Genomic DNA, 17,944 nt, shown 5'->3' on the forward strand with positions numbered 1-17,944 from the left:
CTGATGTCTATGAATCAAAAAATTACATGCACATCTTCAGATGCTCTATGAATTAGTTTACAAGTTTTGTGCCAGTATGGAGTATCAGGAAACATGTTGGTTCCCTTTCCATGCTTGCAGCCACATGTGAATTTTATGTTGCTGTGGCAAGGCCCAATACCAGCTCTCCAGTTGTGCACATTTTTTCATTAGTTGTAATTTTCCAGTGATAACAGTGATAACAGTGATCAGTGATTTGATTTAAAAGAACATTCAGACCAACTGTTTGTTGATTCCCTGCTTTCTTCATTTTCTTTTTTATTTTCCTTTCTTCTTTCTTTTCTTCCCCCCCCCCCCCCCCCCCCCCCCTCAGCTTCAAGACCAGATTTTCAAAGGATCAACAGCTTATTTCACCTGGATGGTCTGGCAGCACACAGCTCAGTGTAGACCAGATCATGGCTCTACAGTCATGGCAGGTCATGGCACTGTGCACTGTCACATCACCCATCAACAAAGATTTACAGAGCAGTCTTAATCCCAAAACTGCACCCCTGTCAAGTTAGCAGAGGATGCTACAGTGTTTATGTCACCTTCAGGATTTTATCCTAGCAGCTGGCCAGCAGAAGCAGCACATAGGATTCTTTTACAACATAAAGTCTACTGGGAAAAATTTCCCTTTCCAAGATAAAAATAAACAAATAAATTATATATATATATGTGAATCATTGGAAAGTTTGCATCATTTCAGCAATATGTTGGCTTTAGCCTGGTTTAACATCAGATTTACCGTTTTATCTAAACACAGTCTGATTGATCTGCCTCTTAGACACAGATTTCAATACCAAACCTGCCTGCTACCAGGTCACCAGCTTGGATTTAAGTCATCCATGGCAGATAGATGATCACATTTCTCACAAAGTAGCCAAAATGTACAATATGGATTGTATTCAAATTTTAAGCTGCCTTCATGGTGACAGACAATAGTTGATTTAGCACACACACAGACTCACACACTGAAACAAACAAACAAAACAGTTGTATAAGGATAAGACAGCAAAACACATTGAACACTTCTGAGTTTGATGAGTTTGGAACAGATTATCACTTTACTCCATGTGGCTGCAGCATATTTTTGGAGGAATTTCTGGCTCCGGTATCCATGTACCAGGTAGCAGCAAAGTTGTCAAGAAGAATTGCAGGGACAGAATTTTCTCTTTCTGCATTTTTCAGCCCCTTTTGTCATTCCTAGCCAGTCTTTCAACAGGCAGTTCCTGCTGCCTCAGGTCCTGCTGCCTCAGGGCACACAGCTGCTCGTGTTCCCCAGCAGCTCCATCCTGGCCTACAGTCAGACTTGGGCAGAAGGCCCCTTGGCCTCAGAGGTAACCACTGTCACTTATCTCTAGAGGGATGAATAAACAAGTGGTTAGCCAAAGATCACATACCAAGTTTAAAAAGTTGATTTTCTGTTAAAGGCCACAAAAAGTAGTTTTTCTTCCTAATTGAATTTTTAGTGTGATCAGCATATTGCAATGTCTTAAGGCTGCAAAAATGGACAAATTTAAAATATTAGGAATAAAAGCCTGTGTATGGTTAAAAAATCCACTTTTTGCATTTATCAACAATCCACAGATGATCATTAGGGGAATGGTCATTCCCTGACCTCACTCATAATGATTCAGAGTACCTCACGGCTACTGCCAGTACTAAAAAATTAGTGTTTACATATGACTTTCCAAGCATTACCTTATTCACACACATGGTCCACAGAAGTCCGTAGGGCTTTTTTCCATGACAGCAAGAGAATCTGATCCTACCTAACTAGAATTTAGAGCTTCCCGGTAAGGTCAGTGAGTATTTAAAGTTCATTGGGAAGTTGCAACAGCTGTAAATTAAATGACTCAATGTGAGTCAGGTACAGAACTGGGTTTGGTTCCATTAAGCATGTAATTTTAAAAAGTCACACTAATGGAGCAACTTCTTGCACAAGAATCAACATCCTACTTCTCACCTTGATAACAGAACTGTTAGTGATGGATCTCTTTTCTATACATGACCGTATGGAAGATTTTGGTGTACCCTGGTAAGACAAATAAGTCTGCGTAGTCCTCACTTGAATACTAGGTATATAAGAGAGTCTCTTTTGGCTGGATGGAATAAATAGGACAGCCTAAGGAACTTCCTGGCTTTATTGCTTCGGAAAAACAATGTCCTGGCCATGCCTTCCCTGTGCCTTGGAGAGAACTGAGTGACCAAGCTGTACTGTCATTTCATGTAATACTTTCATGAATTCTGATTTGAATGAAGCTATTAAGTTTTCTATTCAATAAAACAAAAATAGACATTTCAGATCAGACTGGCTATACAAAAAGTTTTGCCTTAAATGAAATACTGGATTACAAGAAAAAGGAAATGTCAAAAAGATACGAATTCTGATCTCAGTGCTGTCACCATGTCTCTTGGTGACCTGGACCAAATCATTTCATCTCATCTTTATAGTTTCATCTCCTCACCACTTAAAGGTTAGTAATATGAATTGTTGAGAAATACCATATTTTTTTCTTTATCCAGTATATTATTTCCTTTCTAAATATCTGAAATAACTATTGAAATAAAAATAAATTGCTAACTCCAGTTAATGGAAAAATTTCTAAGCCATGAAATGTTTCTGAGTACAAAGGAGTAAGAAAAAAAGAGATTAAGAGATGGATGCCAGAGTGGTTCTAATGATTTTGCTAAATTCATTTAATTTTATGTCTGTTTATACTTGGCCATAGCACAATATGTATGGTATAAAGAGGGCTATGCTTCTGGCCAGTTTATCAGTAACCAAAGTAAAGTTAGCAAGATCCACATTCATCAATGACTCTATCGTATTGCTTATAGAATTAATAATATTAATATTAATATTAATATTATTTCCAGTATAAAGTTCCTGAACTACATATTTCCTTAGGATAGGAGCTGCATTGAATCTTATGCTTGGATTGTCCCTCCCTTTTTCCATTCAGGTTTAAAACAACCTTCACAGGTTTCTAGCTATATGAAAGTTGCATGCCACTGGCTGCTGCCATAGGTATATCTATGTCTACATATAAAGATGCAGGGATACATGTGTGCTGATGATGCTGTGCTAAACTGAGTTAAGCAGTAAGTAAAAAGATCTTCTGAAGTTTTTACTCAAAGAAAAATCCTCTAAACTTTGTTGAGTAATTTATTTTAATTCAAGCATGTGGGAATAGGCCTTGAGTTACTACTATATGTTTACATTTTCAGTCCACAAGGTGGTTTTATTGAATGAGTCTCAAATCACTGCACAGAAATCATTTCCTCCACTGCACCTTGTGCTGAGGTAGCATATGTTTTAGAAGAAGATCACAAAACTATTTTGCAAGATATAAATGTATTATAAATATATATCATGTTTATCATAGTTAATAGAAACAGGATTATAAATTTACATTGAACTCCCTTGGGTCCCTTTACCTGGCTGTGAAGCTAACTCTCATGTAAGCTGAGCACAAACATGATTTGTGTAAAATTACAAAACTCACTAGTGTCAATGCTTAAATAGAAACTTAAAGTAAATTGCAAGATTTTTGTGTACATTAATAGAAGATTTTATCTGGCCCTTATTTCCCCACCCAAATGGCACATAAGGAGAAAGATTTGGCTGGAATACACCCCACCAGTCAGTGTGATCAGATACGGAAAAATTATGTTCCCAAATGGAAAGCAACTGTTGGGAGTTTAACACAAGCAAAGAAAAGGTGTAGTGGGGAAAGCACTTTGAAAAATTAGCAGAAACAGCATCTGCTCCATCTGTTATGGCTGTTTCCAGCCATCATTTATCAAAGGCACACAAATGTACCCAGATTCAAGAAGCCCATGTCCTACCTAAATCACTTTAACTCCTATTCACCCCCTGACTTAGGTCTTCAGGCATCAGGAAACACCAGACAAGGACTTGAGACCAGCCTGGCTGAATCTGGGTTCCTTTGCCTATGCAGAACTTTCTGAAAAGCTGTATGGCCACAGAAGGAGACAGAATGTTCTCATTGCATCTTTTAAAGGATGTAAGATGGAAATACACTTTTTTTTTTTTTTTTTTTTTTTTTTTAGTATTTGCTCAGCTTTAAAAATAATACCTGATATCTGGACAGGTGCTTTGACTTTTTTTTTCCACTAATTGTCATGTATTTAAATGTTTCAAGTAGATCAGCAGCAGTATCACAACTGTGGAGAAAATCAACCTCATTGGAATCAAAAACTCCATAATTTCAGCATGACTTTCTCTGGAAAGCTGGAAAACAAGCTAGTGCTGCAGTATCTTCTATAGCATTGTCAAATCTTCAGGCCTTAAAACATGTTGCAAACATTAATGAGAAGTCTCATAAAATACCTGTGGTCTTGTGGTTGAGACAGCCTAACTCAGTTTCAAAAGAAAGAGGTTCAAAGCCATGCTCTGTCACAAGCAGCTCATGCAACGCTAAGAAAATTACAAAGACTGATGCTGAAGTGCTTTAAATTTAGCCATGGGAGTAATGCTGTTGCAGTCAATGGGAAGAACATGCTTAAATGTTTTCAGATTAGGGTATTTAACAGTAACTTTGGGTGTACAGCCCAAATGAACCTCCTTCTAACAGCCTCACCACCGATTGATTGCGCATGCGAGCAGTTGAGGAGCTTCTGGAAATGATTCCATGTAATTGCCCTGGCAGGCAGTCATCAGTGGCAGGGGGGCTGCTGAAAGGGCAAGGCAGGGGTAGGAAGGAGGGCAATAAGGTGGCAAACCACAGCTGGTTCACTGCAGCCACAGCTGCCCCAGAGCCTCAGGTCAGGCTTGGTCAAGCTCTGCAGAGCAGTAAATATCTCCTGGCCAAGGCCTTTTCAGGATTCACGTGCAAAATTTGCTCACTTCCCCAGTCTAGCCCTTGTGGAATGGCTCAGCCTTCTAAGCCTTTTAGGCTTACTCCTTCTAAGCCTTTTAGGTTTTATGACTCATACCCTTACGTGGCCAGCTGTCCTCACATCTACACGTGGACGTAATCTGGAGGAGACAGCCTTGACTCTGTCGCACTTGCTCTCGCAGCAACGCTGTTGGTACCAGCGAAGCACCACTATGGTAAATAACAGCTTGAAAATGAAATGATAAATCATGCTCAACAGTTTGCTTTGTACACTACTGCTTTTTTATCTTCATTGCTGAGAACTTCATATCTCCCATTCCTTCATCACAGATCAGCATTGATATATTCCCTGTACGTTCATCACAAGCAATTTTTTCCTCTAATAATTACTACATTTTACAAAATGCTTCCTTAGACTGTATATTACTCTTTCTTCTAAGAAAAGTTGGCTCTTTGGTCATGTTGAGCCTTGGATGCAAAGGGAAATGCTAGGAAGAGGAGCTCAGAGGAATGGAGAGGAAAAAGGAGCTATTTAGTTGCCTGAAAATATAGCTTTGCATAGACCAAAGAACAGCTCTGTCATTTGAATCAGTGACTGCTCTGAGAGCAATAAAAGTCACAAACAAATGTTGGTACCACAAGTGTTGGAAGAGCTTATAAATCATATGTAAAGGGTAAAGCAATTATCTGAAGTACAATAGTCCTTCTTAAAACAAACTGATCTTCAAAAATAGGTTTACAGCCTCCCTTCAGGACAATAATTTTCATAGCAGAAATCTGCCAAAAAAACTTTGGAAACCACAATCAGTAAGTATTCTTTGTCTCCACTGCAAGGATAGTTATATTTCCTTTCCCCCTCTTTCAGAACTTTTGCCCCAAAAATTGATAATGTGATAATGTATTTTAAAAGTGTCATGACAAACAAGGAGTTCACCAGGTTGGAATTGCAAATTTCTGCAAAAATCATTTCTACAGTGGTCTTTTAGTGTAAAATAGTATGTTGGTTACCTCTTCCTCAGAATAGCATCCGAAATAGGAAACTGTAGGACTTCAGAAAGGTACAGAGAAAGATCACTGGGCATATAAAGAACTAGAGTTAAAAACTAAACTAAACTAAACTAAACTAAACTAAACTAAACTAAACTAAACTAAACTAAACTAAACTAAAATAAAATAAAATAAAATAAAATAAAATGGATGCAAATAGCTTCAAAATGGCAGATTAGCCAGACAGAAATTAGGCCAACACATCAAATATACATTGTTTATTGTTGATGCCCCAGGCCACAAAATTATTTGGAGTCTTTGGCTTTCTGTGTGTACAAGATGACGGCAGAAGCCAAACAATGGACTGATGCTTGCTCTTTCAACTGCAGCCACCAGATGAGTGGAGTTGTTGTTTTTAAATATTTAATGTTTTGTTGGAAGGCTGGCACCTCTCACATGCTCCTTGAAAGAGAAAAGGCACCACAAGTACCCAGCTAGGGTTCAAGACTGTAATCCAGCCCTCAATTTTCTGTCCCTCCCACACATGCAGAGCTGTATTTGCAACTTATTAGTTTGGGGCCTACTTTTTTTTATTGTGGCTTTTTGTTTAGTTTATGACATTATATGCTTTAGCATTTGTTCTTCAGTTTTAAAGTGGATTTTCATGGTCATGGGAGGACAGAGACAAAAAATCTCCAGCACAGGAAGACATAAAAGGTACAATATGCTGAGCAACTCAGAAACAATGGCCTTTAGATCAGGATCCGTACCCATGCCAAAGCAATTCTGCCCTTCTATATACAGCAAATTATTTGTAAAGACCTGCACTGGTATTTTCTCAAAATTACTTGTTTTGAAAAAGCAGAGGTGACCCTGGTCTTGGCCACTGGAAGATGCTTGTTTTTATACTAAGTCCTGCTTGGTTTCATATTTATAATAAGTCTGAGAGAAAGTTTGGAGCCTAGTGGCTTCCCCATTCAATGGTCACAGGAACAGATCAGCAGAGGGCAAATATACACAGTTCAGAAGTGGGTGGGATGACATGCTCATCCCTCAATGTACCCGTAACATTCCTGACAAACATTAGCAAGATCTGAACACTTAAGTCCTTCCAGTAATCTTGAAAGCTCTCTTTAAGTTACAGGCTAATATGGGACATTTTCTGAGTATTTCAAGTGAGATCTAAGGAGATTTTACTCAAATTTGTTCAAAAAAACTTGAGAACTGGGGTTCCTCTAAGCTCTTGCATAGCTTAATTTGTCTAGCTGCACAAGGGAGGAGCAGGCAAGTTTTTCAAAGCTGGGCACCTGAAGCTCCCATGGGACCATATCCAAGGTAATTTTAGGCATGACTGAAAATGATGCTACAGGGTTTTGACATAAGGAGTGGAAGCGGTATACCCCCATTCAGGAATGCTGGCAGATTTCTGGGTGAATTCTTGCTCTGGAGGCCAGTAGCAGCTCTTCCATTCACTGCCCCCTGGCATGGTCAAGATTTGGTCTAGAACAGCCTAATTGACAGTAAAGTGAATGAGATCCTTCGTATACATACTGCCTAAGTAAAGTCTTTATGAAGCCTACCTCCTTTTGCTCCCTGGCAATTTCCTCTGCAGTGTTTGTGTCAAAATATAAACCTCTTCTTAACAAAACCAGTGAACACATACATGTAGATGTCACATTAAAGTGATCAACAGAAATCCTTTTGCCTGGAAAAGCAGGGGAAAGACAGAAAGCACCATGAACCCTTTGTTTATGCTCTGAAAGGAGCCAAATACAATGGAAAAATAAAATATATATCCCAAAGGCTTCACAACTCTCATTTCATTCAGTGTTACTGTATTGGAAAATTCTTTTATATAGCAATATTTTGCTATTTTTTGATAAAATGCTAGCTTTATTGTGATCAGTGTTGGGTGGCTGGGTTTTTACCGCACTAGTCTATGTTCAGTAACGCAGTCTGTAGGTCAGGCTCCTAGTACATTTGAACAAAATAGGTTCAGAAATGGATGACTTGCCTGGTGGAGCATGAATCTTTTTTCTGTCTTTGAGAGTATTTACTAATGGGCATGGTTTCACAGGACTCTATGTTTGACTATAATTGCTATGTCCTCTGTTAAATGCCAGTTGAATCATGGATTTTCCCCACTGTTTTTCTTGTTTATAAGACCTATGCTTAAAAAAAAAAAAAAAAAAAAAAAAAGCAACTAAATATGATCCAGAGAAATGTAGCTTTGCCAATTTTGCTGAAGCTGCTGATTCAACGAGGTTTTTCAGCATTTGTAAATGCACAGGCATGAGCCATCCTTTGAAACAGTACCACTAGTCATATGTTTAAAGTTACACTTGTGTTTAAGTACTTTGTGGAATGAAACCTTAATGCTGTGGGCTAAGCTGAGATGACTCATTTAAGGGAAAAATCATATATGTGAAAAAATATTTCCACTTCCTGGTAAATGATAGAATAGCTGTTTTTATTAAAAATCCAAAGATGAGCTCCTCTTAGTCAAATAGGCTATTGTAAGTCAGGAAGTATAAAACTCAGTCTATAATTAATATGTAATTTAAGAGCCCCATAAGAAACAATAAAAATGGTCAAAGTAAATAAGAGAAACTGTTAGCTTCTTCAGGCAAATCTTAATGGAAAATATAGCTGATTGGTGCATTTAGCTTACTTCAAATGAAGAAACAATTCTGAAAATGTAGGTTCATGTGTTTAAAGCAGCGTGGAAGGCCAAACAGAAACTACTGGTGCCAGATAGCTTGCCCCTAAGTCTGTAACTTGTGTAAACATCACATAGTGTTGGGTGTTAAGTGTTAAATGTCCTTCACCAGCAGTTTGTCCATCGGCAGGCAAATTTTCCAGATGGCCTTTAGATGATCAGTTATGTTGTTCATAATTGCAAGTACCTCCCCATGTGTCTCCTTCCCTGCTGCTTTAATGTGAAGAAAGGTGAAGTCTTTAACCATTAAGCAGCTGGCACAACTTGTGCAAACAATTCTTAGCACTGAGTTTGAGAATAGTTACAAAATAGGGAAAGCTCAAGTGGGCATTTTACTTTTAGTATTTTGCATTTTAATATTTTGCATTTTAGTATTTTAGCTTTTTGTTTTTTAAAGAAAAAATCTCAGAAATAAAAACAGGTAGTGCATTCCCAGCTCTTTCTGATTCCATATGTTTTTCTCATGAAAGCCGTTTACAATGGCTAGCTCCTTCAAACATTGTAGCTGCAGGAACAAAAAGTACAGATGAACAAACAAAAACAAACAAACAAACAAAGACATGTTTGAGTAATACTGTCTTCCTCTGCCAAGTAAACCAAAGTCTCTAACGGCTGGAGTTTGGGGCTATTTTTCACACATCTCTGTGAAAAATATATGCATCCTGATCCTGCTCTCACTGAAGCCAAAAAAAGTGAGAATTCAATGGGAGTAGGATTAAATTCATAATGTTTTGAAGTGGGACAGATTTCTCTTTGTTGTAACCAAAATGCTATCATCATTATCATGCCATTGCTATAGTAATGTAATGATGAGAGGGTCAGCAGTGTAAGTTCTAATTTGGAGAGCTGAAATAGGCCATAAAGAAATATAAACGGAACTACTGGAATTTTGCATTGCATTGATCCATTTTTCATGGTAGCAGAATAGAATGAGATTTTGTTTCTTTTTCATCATCCTGAGGACTTATTATATATATACATATATAAATATATATATGTATATCTTTCAAGATGTTTTAGAAGATTTGATGATGTGCAAATGAGTTGTCTTTGGGGTGCTGAAAAGTTTGAATGACTTCATTTTGAAATACTGAACTGTTCACTCCAATAGAGATAAAATCAAACCTCAGATGAATCTTCCACTGGACAGACAAAGTGCTTTGTACCTCACTACATTCATTTCTCCCATTGTCTCTAATGCACAAATGTTCTTGTACTTATACAGATAATTTTGAGATATATGTGCAGTTTATGACAACTTCTTTGTAGTCTCTTCTGGGTATACAGTACCTTTTCAAAATATTAAGCAACTACTGTTTCTAAAGACCAATGGTCTTCATTGGACCATTTATTAAATGAAATAAACCACATTTGGTGGTAATCTCAGACATCACATGTTGGTTTTACTCTTTGTCAAAGTCTGTTAAAAATTTCTTGTGAGCACGGACTGTGACATTTGCTGTGTACATCTCTTTTTCAAATGCTGAAGGGAGGCACAGTGGTGGCACACAAAAAGTTTTTGTACAAAAAATCAGTGAATAATCTCTCACCAACTTCAATACAAACAGAATTAGGTTCAGCATTCTGTACTTCAAAAGATAGCTACAGATAAATAGCCAAATTATGAAGGGTATATAATCTGAATGAAATGAAAACTCTGTGCTTTTTGGGAAACATCCTTCTATTGCTATGCTTAGTTATCTTTATGGAATTCACATCTCTTTATCCTCCCAATTTAACTCTTTAGTCTTTTGATACCTGGCTAATAGCTGATATCAAAAGCTTCCAAGGTGGGTTTTGTTTGTTTGCATGTTTCATTTTTTTGTTTCATTTCATGAATGTGATGTATTCTTTTGCAGTTTTAATTGTGCTATAGAGTTTGCATAAAACAGGAGATGGCAATAATTACCTCAGTCTTCTTGGTGGCTTCAGCAGTGACTTGGCAGACCTTTTTTCAGAAGTTTAGGTAGGTGATAACATCTCTAAGCAGAAAGTTCTTGTGCAGTTCTGATGTGTTCAGCATATCCAGAAGTCTACAAGAGGATTCGTCTTTTTTTTTTTTTTTTTTTTTTGTCCAAATATCTGGTTATTTACACACCTGTGGAAAGGAAAAAGAAACAACTCAAGCCAGCCAAAAAGTTCCAATGAATCAGTCAGGACAAGCTATGTATATTTTGTCTATATTCAGCTTTGAGATGCTGGATGAAGTTATTTTAATTTTGAAACTATTTTCTCCATACACATTAGTAACCCTTTAACTTGACTCATTCCTCCTCCTTCAATATGACTCAGAAGTCCTTAAGCACTTTACTTTTGAAACCTGCATCTTGGAAAGGGTTTAACAGCATAACAGTTCTTGATTTTTGTGGGCTGGTATTACGTGTGTTCCTATGAGCAATGTGCCAAAGGTGCAGTCGGGCTGATACAGACAATACAGCCTAGGGTTTAGCTGTGCCTCAAGGAGCTTGTCTTCTAACCAGCCTGAGATAACCACCAAACTGCAGGCACGTGCCTGGCATTGTGGTGTAGAAATCATGTTTTCCTGAGGGCAGAGGTGTCCAAAGAAGAAGGCAGGATTGTTTAGTTTTAGTTACCGTTGTGCTGGTGCTGGTAATGGCCTTGCAACAACATTGAGGGCTGTGTTTCAGGGAAGGAACTGAAGGCTAGGGGGGTGGAAGCAGCTGCAGTAGGGTGGTCTGAGTGCCAGGGAGAGTGTGATAGGGGATGGAGAAACTCTAAGGACAGGGGCTGGCAGGCCCAACACATCAAAAAGTAGGAAGGCAAAGGGCATAAACAAAAACACAGATACTGCAGAAGCAAGTAATAATACATAATATAGTACTGAGTCAGTTAGCCTGCAATGCCTGCTCTTCAGCATCTGAAAGTGCCATGTCTCCCAATAACCACCCTGCAGGATGGTAATAGTGTAAAAGTCAGTCCCCAGAAAGACACCACTCATGCATGTATGATATATAAGTAGTGAATGAGACAGTCATTTGGATTACATCACACATTTCTGGAAATGTGTGAAAAATACTCCACAGAAAAGAGAATAATCAAAAGAAGTTGCTCTTTGATAAAGCAGATATTACAAATTAGATACCAGCCATGATTTTGTCTGCATTCAGTTCTATCTCGAAGATCATTTTGGTCATACTGGGCTCAGAAATCCTGGGAAGTATGAAGTGTATTTAACCCTGTCACTTGATGTAATCATCACATGATTGATTATGATCACATGGAATGTGATCCATGTTCAAATAGAAAGATAATGTTTTTCACACATTTATTTTTTTTTTTCTCACAAAATGCTTTGGTAGTGCTGCCAGAGATCAAAATCAATGCTGCCAAATAAATGTAACCTATTCCTCATGCTACTGGAAATTGAAGTTCAAAATTCTCATGCAACAAGTTGAGATGGTGATCTCTATCACACAATGTCATGTGCATATTAGGTGTTCATCCCTTATATCATTCTGTTGCAATCATGAGGAGTGTTGTGGTTATACAGCATCACCAGTGATGCAAACCAGCCATCACCTGACTGTATGACATGGTGCATCATAGGATTTTCTTTGATAGAGTTTGAAGACAATCCTATTAGTAGAATATCAACATTATTTTTTGTTACTAGCAGACAGTCCAAAACAACTTTGCAAAAGGCACTTTGAGGTCTCACTGACTTTAACGAAAGTCAAACTTCAAAAGAAAAGGAAAAAAATGTAATATTAAGGTTTTCAGGCAAAACTAAGCAGAAGGAATATTTTCCTTTCACTGAATTATGTCACAATATAGTATTTTGATTTGTCCTTGCATAGTCATTCACAAATCAATAGTGGAGGAATGCCAGGGCTCACATCCTCTGGCTGCTGTGCTGTCGAGCAGAGGAACGCTGAGATACTGGTCTGTGCGGTGGGAGAGAAGACATTCTCTCTCTTTGAGTTGATGAACCAGTTTCTCCAGAGTTGAGGTGCAGGCTTGTAGGGAGGAAGAGAAACTTTCTTCATACTGCTAGAATTGGCCAGACAATTCATCCACTGTTTGTCCCTTTTGGTCTTTCCAGGTCATTACTGCCAATGAGCTGGCATACGATGATGGTGTGCTCCATACAGACTTCCACCACATGGGTTACATGCACCTGACTTCATCTGGATCTTTGGATATCTGGTCATTGTCCAGGTCATCATAAATCACCTCCAACATGGCTAATTCCTTGCATACCCCCCTCCATGGCAGTCCAATTGCCTGGGTAACATACAACATCTACCTTTGACATCTACAAAGATGTCTTCAACATCTGCCTCGAACCTTTCCTTTACCCCTGACAGGACTCACCTCCAGAGGTGAAGGCCTTGGGTCCCTTTTCCAATCACTTTGTCCATGCCCCCTTCCCAAGCAAGGGATCCCAGCTGCTTGGCTTGCTTGCCCTTTTACTCCATTTCTGTTGGCCCCATTATCCCAGCAAGGGAGCAGCCTGGTGGCAAGATACTTTGGCAAGATGGCAAAAAAAAAAATCTTTTTTTTGCACAGCTTGCAGCTCACCCAGGGACAGGGATAGGTAGTTACTGCTGTGTTTATGAGATCTGTCCCTTCTTCCTCCTGATGTCGTGATGGCCCTACTTTGGAATAGCCTGCCTCATTCACTCCTTCCTCCTTCTCCCTTCTAGCAGAAGTTCCTTCTCTTCCTAAACAAATTGGCTTCTACTCCCATTGTTTCTTCTTGATTGTAGGGATGACTGATACTGCCACAGGTTGGTTCTCTGGTTCAGCCACAGTGTTTGTCATCGGAGCTGCATTAGCCAGCCTGTTGCAGGATTTGGATCAGATCCAGAGGTATTTTCTTCCTCTTGACCATGCTGAATAGCATTGAATAATGTTAGGCATAAGTCAGGCCCCAGCACAGTGTGGTGAGCTGTATCCCTCTGGCATTTCCAGGGTCAGGACATACCTTTTTAAAACATTCTTTCAGATTTTTAGGATTCAGCACTTCTTCAGGTGTGAAGTATAAAACCGTCAGAGGTGACAACCGTGATAGATGCCTGTCCAGATGTTCCCACACCCCCTGCCACCCATAACCATCCTGACAGAGGGCGGATCTCAGGGTGGTATTCTTAAATAGTTGTTTAACTTTAGACAAAACCAAAAGCACATGCAGAAGATATAGCAATAGGTTCATGTTAGTTTGAGCATCCCAAGAATATTCAAAAATTTCAAGAGCTATTGTAACTAGCTTGGAGGAGAAAAAGTAAAGAGTGTATGTGTACTTATTAATAGTTTCCATGAAAGGATTCCTGAAGTGCAAGAATGATGGCAATACTGAATACAAACACCAGATTAAATTCAGTCAGTGTAACATGAGCTCATACAAACTGGCAAAAACATAAACAAACTTAGGCCAGCCCCCAGAGGTGATAAACAACAAGAAAGGGGTTAAGAAAAACAACCCGTGGAGCAAATAAGTCAACACCGTGAACAAATAAATCAGTGTTGTGACCAGCAACTATTAAATGGATATCATGTTTATAACAAATTTGTTAAAGGACTGTTGTAGCTTTACCCAGCAGGCAGCTCAGCACCACACAGCTGTTCACTCACTCTCTACCCTCAGTGGGATGGGGGAGAGAACCGAAAAGAAGAGTGCAAGAACGTGTGGGATGAGATAAGGGAAGTTTAATAAGACAGGAAGGAAAAAAAAAAAAAAGAATAAACAAAGAAAGTGATTTCCAACTGCTCACCACCTGCTGACTGATGCCCAGCCAGACACTAAGCAGCAGCAGCTTCCCCAGCCAACCCCCTCAGTTTTATTGCTGAACACGATGCCACATGACATGGGACATAGCTCTGGCCAGCCTGGGCCAGCAGTCCTGGCCATGTCCCCTCCCAGCTTCCAGTGCACCCCCAGCCTCCTTGCTGGCAGGGCAGCACGAGGAGCTGGAAAGTCCTTGGCTCTGTGTAAGCACTGTTCTGCAACAACTAAAACATTGGTGTGTTATCAGCATTATTCTCATCCTAAATCCAAACACAGCACCATACCAGCTACTAGGAAGAAAATTAACTCTATCCCAGCCAAAACCATGACAAACAGCCATGCCCCTGATTCAGTCACACTAGAGATCATGCCTGGCTTTACGGACAGGTTCATGGCAGAATTAAACTTGAGCTACTCAAGTACCCAAAGCAGAGGCCATACCTATGCATGTTTCTGAATTGTGACCTAACTTTTTGGAGTTTGCTGAGGCTTCAACTGCATCTGGCTTCTGTACCCATTCAGTTGGCAATTGTCTAAACTTCACAAAAATGGCTACCATCTGCTGACAAATCCAGCTAGGACAGTTTAAATTGGGACACTGAAATGTCCCTCAGCCCTAGCTGAAGCCTTATTTATTTGCATGCACTGCATCAGCCTCAGTACAAGCACTTAGGCTGTGTGGCAACTTGGCAGCGGAGAAGATAGCTCTGGTAGAAGGGTGCAGTGGACAGCTGGTAGGGAGCATGGGTTGATTCAGCACAAGGTGTCTCTCAGAGCCACAAGTGAAAATTTGAAACGTGAAAAATAATGATAGTGTCAATACCATGAGTGTCAGTCACAAGGTGCTCTACCGGTTTAATGCAATTAAAAATAATAATAAAATAAAAGATGGAATAAATAGTGTTCTGGATTTCTAGTACCCCATACAAATTGCCTGTTTTAAACTTAAGTCTAAAACTTCTACTTTTGCTCTTTTTTATCAAAAAGTTTTGACAATGATGTATGCAACACAGCTTGTTTAAATCAGAGATCAGTTGACAGCAGAAGTCACGAATGCCAGTTTCTGATGGCTCTATATGCAATGTGATTTATTTCCTTTCTAACCAAGTACGGTGTCTGATCAGGGTGCTTTTCTAGATTGCCATTGTCTTTCTCCCATGTGGCATTTTTTAGTGGCTGGTGTTACAGTTGAGCTTACTTCTAGAAATTTCCCCCAGTAAGGGCACAAACCTTCCTCTGCTGCACCAAATAACCTCAGTGAGCCTTAGCACCTTGATGAGAAGTTTATGACAGTGAATTACATTTACAAAAGTTCTTAGATGTCATGGTCTATATTTTATTGTCAAACATCTGGAGTAAAAATCAGTTTAAGCAACATCTGGAGTAAATTCAAGCAATTCTCTGCTGCCGTGACCTTACATCACTACACTATAATATTAATGAAACACACATTAAAAAAAATAAAAAAATCTGTATTTTGTTAAGCATTGCCTATTTATGAGAACAAGCTAATTTTGTGAAGACAAAGCAGGGCTTTGCGTGTCATAGAAGACTTATTTTAAAAATTGTCCAGTTACACAGATCAGTTTACACCCTTTTCCATCAACAAACAATTGAAAAATATCACCAGCCAATTTGTCGCAGATTTGTAGGCTCTAGGGAACTAGCTTTCAAGGGAAAAGAGAGAAAATGGAAGGAAATAATATTACAGATTACACAGAACCATGTCTGTTTCCACTCTGCTTTCAAATCTGCAAGTTGAGGAGAAAGTAAAGATATTTAATTTAACAATTTGTTAAATCCTATATAATTTCAGAAGCATAGGGAAGGAAGTAAGCGAAAATCCTAACCATAGATTAATTTTTGTGGACATTTTCTCTAAGTTCTCTAAAACACAGGAGTAAGCACTGGGGGAAAGGAGACATTTGTGTGATGTAGGTAGGAGACAGAAAAGTGAGAGTGTTTTCTCCTATCCGTCTGCCACTACAGCGAGCAGAATGCTGCAGCTACTCCTCACATACTAACAGTGTTGGCAATGCATTGTATTATCCCTTGAGAAGGCAGTTATTATGCCTATTTGGAAAAGATGTATCAGCACTGTGTATTGAGGAAATCAGAACATAGCCCAACATACTTTATAAAGTATGGACAGTAGAAAGTAAAGACAGGAATAGAAGACCAGGTAAGTGCATCCACATGTGAACTAACATCAGGCCCTGGTGGCACAGCCATGTCAGCACTGTTTCTTACTGCCAAGTCAAATAATGTCTGCATAACTTCTGTTTCTGAAAAAAAAAAAAAAAAGTTTTTTCTTGTATTTATCTTTGCCGTAAGAGGAAAAAAAAAAATCCAATGGAGGCCATCAATGGCTTGCTGATGCAGGTAGGCAGCAAGAATCCCTAACCATGAAGCCAACGGCATTGCACAGGTATGTTTGTGCCTCCATGCCCATCCTGAATCTATTTTGCATTATTCCCGGAGGTGAACAAAACCCTAAAGCTTGGAGTAAAATTAGGGTCAGAGTACCACACAGTCGTTCTTATCTGGATCCAAGTTTCACAGCATGGAAATCCCAGCTGGTTTGAAAGCAAGCTGTAAATATGATGAGAACAGATTCTTTTCTGGCTGCTGGGAGTGTTTGTTTTATCTCCCCAGGGAGAATGTGGGTTCCCTAACCCACACTCTGTGTTTAGGTTCTCTGCTGGGAAACCCTAGAGAGGAAATTCTAAATCATAGCTTTCTGCACACTCTATTTGACAGCTGGGTCCTGGACTTACAGCGTCTCTGCTGCTCCCTTGGCTGAAATCAACAGAATTTCTATAGGGGATTTAATGGATTTCCCACTGGTGACTAATGAAGGTGTAACTAGTATCGGTGATGATGGGGAATTCTCCTAAAATCCTAAAAGGTTTTTCTTGGTTACAAAGAGAGGAAAAAAAAATGTAGCTCATTTCAGGGAGCATAATGACATTGATACAGGTTTGTGTACACCCGAGCAGACCTATTACAGACATGAAAGGCTTTAGATAGGTACCGTTGTTTCCCTAAGTGATTTTGCAACCTTTTTATATGCTTTTCACCAAATGCAATAAAACTCAGAAATTTTTTAGCACTACACCTTCCCTTCAGCAGTTTTCAAGAAACAACGCTTTTTTATTATTTTTTTATTTTTTCTTTTTTTTAAAGGACTTTGGATAATCAAACACAAAATTCCAGTTAATTTAGAAGTGGTCTGACATGCTATCTCAGTTTTCAGCATGTCAGAAGAGAAGATTTAATATTCACTGGCAACCACAACATGCTACCACCCCTGTACTCTATTATGTCATGTGATTTGATCCTTTAAAACTCACATTTTTAGGCAGCTTATTTACCTATGTTTCTTCATAAGATGTCTATACCAAGAGGCCCCGCCTTTCCTCCAGGACTGTGCAATCTTTTGAACTACTCATGAGAAAGCAGGAGCGTGACCTATTGCATCTGCTGGAGAATATCCAAGAATAATTATATATATCAGTATAATCATCAAGCAACATCACCTATTTCAAATTTAAGCCAAGCTTAGTAGTCACAGCTGGAGATGAGAGTTTGGAAAGGAAAAAG

At 39.0% G+C, this 17,944-nt stretch overlaps 1 long non-coding RNA gene across 2 annotated transcripts in view; it reads right to left on the reverse strand.

Moving 5' to 3' along the window:
- Nucleotides 1-371: 371 nt before the first annotated feature.
- LOC137854115 (uncharacterized) overlaps nucleotides 372-17,944 on the reverse strand; it is a 71,623-nt gene continuing 54,050 nt past the window's right edge. Inside the window, exons 3-4 of one of the 2 annotated variants that reach the window (XR_011094960.1) lie at nucleotides 10,502-10,690; nucleotides 372-1,378 (exon numbers count right to left, since the gene is read on the reverse strand). This is a non-coding gene — a long non-coding RNA (uncharacterized lncRNA). Of the gene's footprint in view, nucleotides 1,379-8,092; nucleotides 9,098-10,501; nucleotides 10,691-17,944 lie in introns of those variants that run through there. The other variant, XR_011094959.1, reaches the window with a different exon arrangement.

Source organism: Anas acuta, chromosome 3 (genome assembly GCF_963932015.1).
Source record: "Anas acuta chromosome 3, bAnaAcu1.1, whole genome shotgun sequence".
Taxonomy (NCBI): Eukaryota; Metazoa; Chordata; class Aves; order Anseriformes; family Anatidae; genus Anas; species Anas acuta.